Source organism: Polypterus senegalus, chromosome 4 (assembly GCF_016835505.1).
Source record: "Polypterus senegalus isolate Bchr_013 chromosome 4, ASM1683550v1, whole genome shotgun sequence".
In the NCBI taxonomy this organism is placed as follows: Eukaryota; Metazoa; Chordata; class Cladistia; order Polypteriformes; family Polypteridae; genus Polypterus; species Polypterus senegalus.
Window position 1 is genome coordinate 237,480,659 of NC_053157.1, and position 6,577 is coordinate 237,487,235.

Here is a 6,577-nt window from a genome sequence, read left to right on the forward strand (position 1 = left end):
GGGGTTTAAATGATCAGCGGGAGCGGCGCACGTCACACCTTAGGGCTCATTTATACTTCACGCGACGCGACGCATGCTGCAGCGGACGCTCCTGCTACGCAAGCGTTGAAGTGTTTATACTTGCGCGCGTACTTTACGTAAATCTGGAGGAGTCCACCAGGTGGCAGTGCGAGATATTATCACGGTGAGAACATGTTTGGCTTCTCTGTGTTGTGAGTTGCCTAAAACACCTATTAAATTCCGATAACACCTTACCGCAGTATCTGTGAAAAGGATGTTTATTGATTAAATCCATCAATCCAGGGATGTGTCCATTCCAACAAGCATTGGGCACGACTGAGAAACGATCCCTGGACGAGGTCTCCGCTCATCGCAAGGTGAATACTAGCACACAAACACTAGCGTCATTTTAGCGGCACCAAATCCCCAAATCTGCATATCTTTGGAAGGAAACCGGAGTGCAGTGTGGAATACAAGCAAGAAATACCAGCAACGTAACTCCCTGCGAGACAACAGTGCCATTGCTCCGCCACCGTGACACCCACATGTGTGTATTTATTAACAGTATTCATTATTTAAATGAAATTATATGTAAAATGTAACATACACACTTTAATGCATTTCATCATGAAAGTGATATCAAGTATGAATCTAAAGATTCTAAATGTGCAGAGAGTTGGAATATCAGACATTTCATTTGTTCTGTGTGGTGATCTTTTGCTGCTTGCCGCAGCTGTTAATGTCAAGAAGCTCGTAGCGATTAAAAACTGGGATGACGTTTACGACGGTCTGCTTTAATGATGAAGTAAACTACGAGGTTAAAGTGGACATTTCGAGATTAAAGCCGAAATTTCCACTTTAATCACAAAATACACGTTTTCACCGTGTCCTTTATTTTTTTCTCAGTGGTTCAAATATAACGCTATACATTATGTTGCTGTTGTTAAGTGGCAAAATAAAAATATACGGCACAAAAGATGGTATGTGAGACTTTTAAAATGTATCGTGTCATTACGATCGGGAATATGCGACGCTTGAATATAAAAGCACCACGAATGCATCTGTATGTCGGCATTTTGCTTCAACACTTTGAACCATTCATCACACAGCAAAGCGCGCACATCGATCCCGAAGGATCTCCATAGAGGCTTGCTGTCACATGTAGATAGTAAACAGAGACTCTGACGTCACGTTCCGACTTTTAGCACACTGCGCCCCCCGACTTTTTGCTGGTACTGCAACTCGCGCACGCGTCGCGTTAATTTCTGAGGACCTGCTCAGAGGACGCGTGAAATGAACGCTGGGAACGCGTGGCAGCCATGATGCGGACGCGTACGCGTTCTAAACGTGAAGTATAAATGAGCCCTTAGTGAGAAGACGCGAGATTCGACCGCGGTAAATCGGTGGCATTCCTTCTGCACGTGCGGCTTTATTAACCAATCAGCCCGTCACGACATCGGACTGATACGCCCAATCTTAGACCCTCTGTAGATCGATCTGTAAATTTAATGAGGGAAATCGGTAAACATCAATGAAGAAAAGATGACGAGAGATTTGACAAGTAGGAGTATTTCAAGAGAGGGCTTTGTAAAAGACGGTTTGGAAATGAGTTATTGTATAATAAATCAAGAGAAAGGGCAACTATAATTAGGGTCTTTGTAAAGAAGCACTACTGTTTTCTTTGTTAGTAACCGTTATAATGATTTGTGTTGAAAACAAACTCTTCCTTATAGCTGATTTGCTTAATAAATTGTAATGTGCCATCTACTTGTTCATGATCTTTTATTTATTTATTTATTTATTTATTTATTTAACAACAGTGTACCTTGTCACTCGACATGGGCGGGTTCTGGACTGGTGATTAACAGCAGTGTATTCACAGTTGTTATATCGAACTGGGATTTTCTCCTTATATATTTCAAGTTCGAGAAGGCATGCAGAGACTCCCACAGCATTATAAATAACAGCCTTAGAAATAATAACGGGGAGCTGGGATAAAGGACACTAGGCGCGGACGACGATCGGGACCACTTCGGGAGTGGAATCGCCTGCCTAGTGAACTGACCGTTATTTTGACGCGGCCTTTTCGAGTCAGTAAAGACTACCTGTTGTGGAATAAACGCGCCCGTTAACTTCCATTCGGTGTCTGTCTCGGTCTTTCCTTCTTGGTGTTCGTTACAATACTCTTTTTTAGCTTCAGTTTTTTTACCAGTTATCAGTGTCACTTTATTTATTTTGTTTAGAAGAGAAGTTGGTATCGGATAGATTTTGTGTGAATGCAGAGCTTTTGTTTAAAATACAGTTTTCTGAGAAGGATTAATGTCAGAATCATTTTGCAGGAGAAGGGCACTCAGAGTAAGCCCATCTGACAGAGGAGACAATGGTCCGTTAGAGCTCTGGTAAAACATCCACTGTTAGTTTAGTTTCTGGATCTGCGCTCGGATTCTCGTATTGAGTTGGTCTTTTATGTCCATTCTTGGGTGGTGTAAAAGAGGGGTTATGGGGAAATGCACTAATTCTCAGGGTTTAGCTGACAGAAAGTCAAGTGCAGGAGTCACGGTCAGATGACTAGTGATAGGAGACTGTTGAATTCCAGTTTTTTATAAAAAAAACAGCTGAAACAATAAACAAACAAACATGCTGTAGATAAAACAATTTGGCGGAAAGAAAGGTCTGTCGTGAGCAGGCAACCACTTCCGGTTGAGGGTGTGACCTCATTCAATTTTCGTACACAATTTGAAAAAAGAAAGAAAGTTTAAACTATTCTCACAGTCTTTGGCATTATCAGTAAAGTCAGGAAGCTGTATCAGTCTTGACCCTTTACATTTATAACAACGGCCATTCATCTGAAGACAGGCTGTCCAAACTTAAGACCCCATCAAAGGTTTAAGTGACTTTCCCAATTGTCCAGTTAACTACAGTCATGGGATCACTCCACAGGTATACTTGACTAATATGCTGAATGAGATCAGACAATAGCAGATGAGATAGCTGCTGATGACTGCCTGTTGCTGGGATAGATTGATCCTGGTTGTGGAAAGTGTTGATCGCTGTCTGCAACTGTTCCTTCTGTAATTCTGGATATTCCACCTGGTGATCTGTCTGGCTGAGAAACCTCTGGTTGTAACTGCTTCGGTACTGAATGGACTGTTTCAGTGCTTCTGTCTCATTGGCTGGAGACATAGGGGCATTCATTTTGAACACTGTCTGCATTAACTGGAATGGAACTAAAATGTGGACATTAATTCCACTACTGTAGAATGTTTTGTTGGGAACAGCCTCAAACACTTTTGCCTGTGATGCAGTTGGAAGTGGTGAGGATGTTGGTGGCTGATCAAAGCTTAAGGATAGCGATTTCTGCTTTGGGTGCAAAGCTTCAGTCTGTGGTCATGGGTCGATTTTGTGAGTGGACAGATACGAATCTAATGATGTGGACAATGTCCCAGGTATAGGGGAGACGTTAGGAACCTGAGTGGCTTCAATTTCTGCTTGAGTTACAATTCTTACATTCCCAGAATCCATCAGCTGCTGGTTTTGATAGATAGATAGATAGATAGATACTTTATTAATCCCCAAGGGGAAATTCACATACTCCAGCAGCACACTGATAAAAAACAATATTAAATTAAAGATTTATAACAATGCAGTGCAAGTTAAAAAATGCAAGGTGGAGAGTGCAAGGTATAACAGTCAATAGCATTGTATAATGATGTTAACATTTGCCCCCCGAAGAGCTGCATAGTTTGTGGGAGGAACGATAATAATCTCTTACATATATTTATTTTCTGGTTGGTCCTGCTTCCACCTCAAAACCGGTCCTGCCCACACGCAGCCGACACGCCATTTCTCACCAAGCTTCTGAAGTACGCTTACAAAATGAAGCAAATTCTGCATGCTGCGAAAATGTGCTTCTCCAGCTAGATTCCATGCTCAGAACAAACAACCCCTTCGCTAAATCATACAAACACTTGCTATTGGATTGGACTGAGCGATCTGATGCATCTGTACGAATGCCTTTCAAGGAAAACCCTGGGCAGGATTTAAGACGATACAATGCCCCGACATGTCACACCAATGTTGCAGCGATTTGCGTCGGAGAAGATGGCGAACCGCCTGCCGAAAGGGGCATTTGTATCTATCCAAGAGGTAACTCCTGTAAACAGATTTCCACGCTCAGTATGAATTGCGATCATATGGTTTACCCACTTTTAGTCCCTTACGGAGATATTAGCTGGCAGACAGATTTACAACATGTTCCCGATAAAAGAACCACCAAGCGAATAAGGCTTACTCAATGCCAATTTTACGCGTACAGATTAGCAGTGCATTTAGTATTTTGCACTCCAGTGGCAAACTATTCCAACAGTACGTCGTACAGTAGATCAGCGTTTCTCAACCTTTTAGTATTTGTGACCCGAGTTTTCACAACAGTTTTAATCGCGCCACCCACCCCAACATTTTTTTGAAATCTAGATGCATATTTTATTATACCTACTTAACTTTTATCGAAATTTATTTAACTCCTATATTTATTTATCTAGTATAAGAATATAGTTTTTTTCATTTCATTTCATTTTTATTACTATTTAATTTAATATTGTTTCTTTGTATCAGTATTAACTTCCGGTAGCCGATCCGAGTGGCAGCCTTTCCAGCAGCTCTGTATATGACTTTATCTTTTTACCTTTTTATCTCTATTTTTCTCTATTTCACTATTTCACTGATCACTTCTACCACTTTCTTTTTTGTGGAATTGCTCCCTGGACACTTTTTTACTATTTGACATGGATTTTTACACTCCGAGAATCGCCTATTCAAGTAGTCAGCCTAAAGCACTGAGAAGAAATACTTATGCCGGTGTGGTTCCTTATTTACCTGACGAGGTAAGAAGACGATATCGGGGCACCTGAGCCGGTGCAAAGATAAAAGATAAAATTAAATCGAGACAACTTGAGAGAAAATGGTGTTATAAACCGTCGGTGCCTTCTGTAATCCTTTGAAATTTGAACTCACTACCAAATAAGATTGCTGAATTGGCTGTGCTGCTGAAAAATGTCAGAATGCAGCTTGCGTGTTTTAGAGAAACGTGGCTAACGTCTATCATCCCAGATGCTAACGTGGAGCTACCCGGGTTTAGCACAGTTAGAGCGGACAGAGACGCAAGTACCTGCGGGAAGAAGAAAGGAGGAGGACTCACTCTCTACGTCAACACAAAGTGGTGCAACTCAGGACATGTAAACGTTAAAATCTCCCCTTCCTGCAGGGACATCGAACTGTTGGCCGTAAGTCTGCACCCCTACTTCCTCAGAGAGTTTGGACACGTAATTGTTGTCATTGTTTACATCCCCCCTCAAGCGAACGCGGAGATGGCGGGTGACATCATCCATTCCATCCATCCATCCATCCTCTTCCGCTTATCCGAGGTTGGGTCGCGGGGGCAGCAGCTTAAGCAGAGAGGCCCAGACTTCCCTCTACCCGGCCACTTCTTCCAGCTCTTCGTGGAGAATCCCAAAGGCGTTCCCAGGCCAGCCGGGAGACATAGTCCCTCCAGCGTGTCCTGGGTCTTCCCGGGGCCTCCTCCCGGTTGGGCGTGCCGGAACACCTCACCAGGGAGGCGTCCAGGAGGCATCCTGATCAGATGCCGAGCCACCTCATCTGACTCCTCTCGATGCGGAGGAGCAGCGGCTCTACTCTGAGCCCCTCCCGGATGACTGAGCTTCTCACCCTATCTTTAAGGGAAAGCCCAGACACCCTGCGGAGGAAACTCATTTCAGCCGCTTGTATTTGCGATCTCGTTCTTTCGGTCACTACCCATAGCTCATGACCATAGGTGAGGGTAGGAGCGTAGATCGACTGGTAAATTGAGAGCTTTGCCTTACGGCTCAGCTCCTTTTTCACCACGACAGACCGATGCAGAGCCCGCATCACTGCAGATGCCGCACCGATCCGCCTGTCGATCTCACGCTCCATTCTTCCCTCACTCGTGAACAAGACCCTGAGATACTTGAACTCCTCCACTTGGGGCAGGATCTCTCCCCCAACCCTGAGAGGGCACTCCACCCTTTTCTGGCTGAGGACCATGCTCGGATTTGGAGGTGCTGATTCTCATCCCAGCCGCTTCACACTCAGCTGCGAACCGATCCAGAGAGCTGAAGATCACGGCCTGATGAAGCAAACAGGACAACATCATCTGCAAAAGCAGTGACCCAATCCTGAGTCCACCAAACCGACCCCTTCAACACCCTGGCTGCGCCTAGAAATTCTGTCCATAAAAGTTATGAACAGAATCGGTGACAAAGGGCAGCCCTGGCGGAGTCCAACTCTCACTGGAAACGGGCTCGACTTACTGCCGGCAATGCGGACCAAGCTCTGACACGGTTGTACAGAGACCGAACAGCTCTTATCAGGGGGTCCGGTACCCCATACTCCCGGAGCACCCCCCACAGGATTCCCCGAGGGACACGGTTGAATGCCTTTTCCAAGTCCACAAAACACATGTAGACCGGTCGGGCAAACTCCCATGCACCCTCCAGGACTCTGCTAAGGGTGAAGAGCTGGTCCACTGTTCCGCGACCAG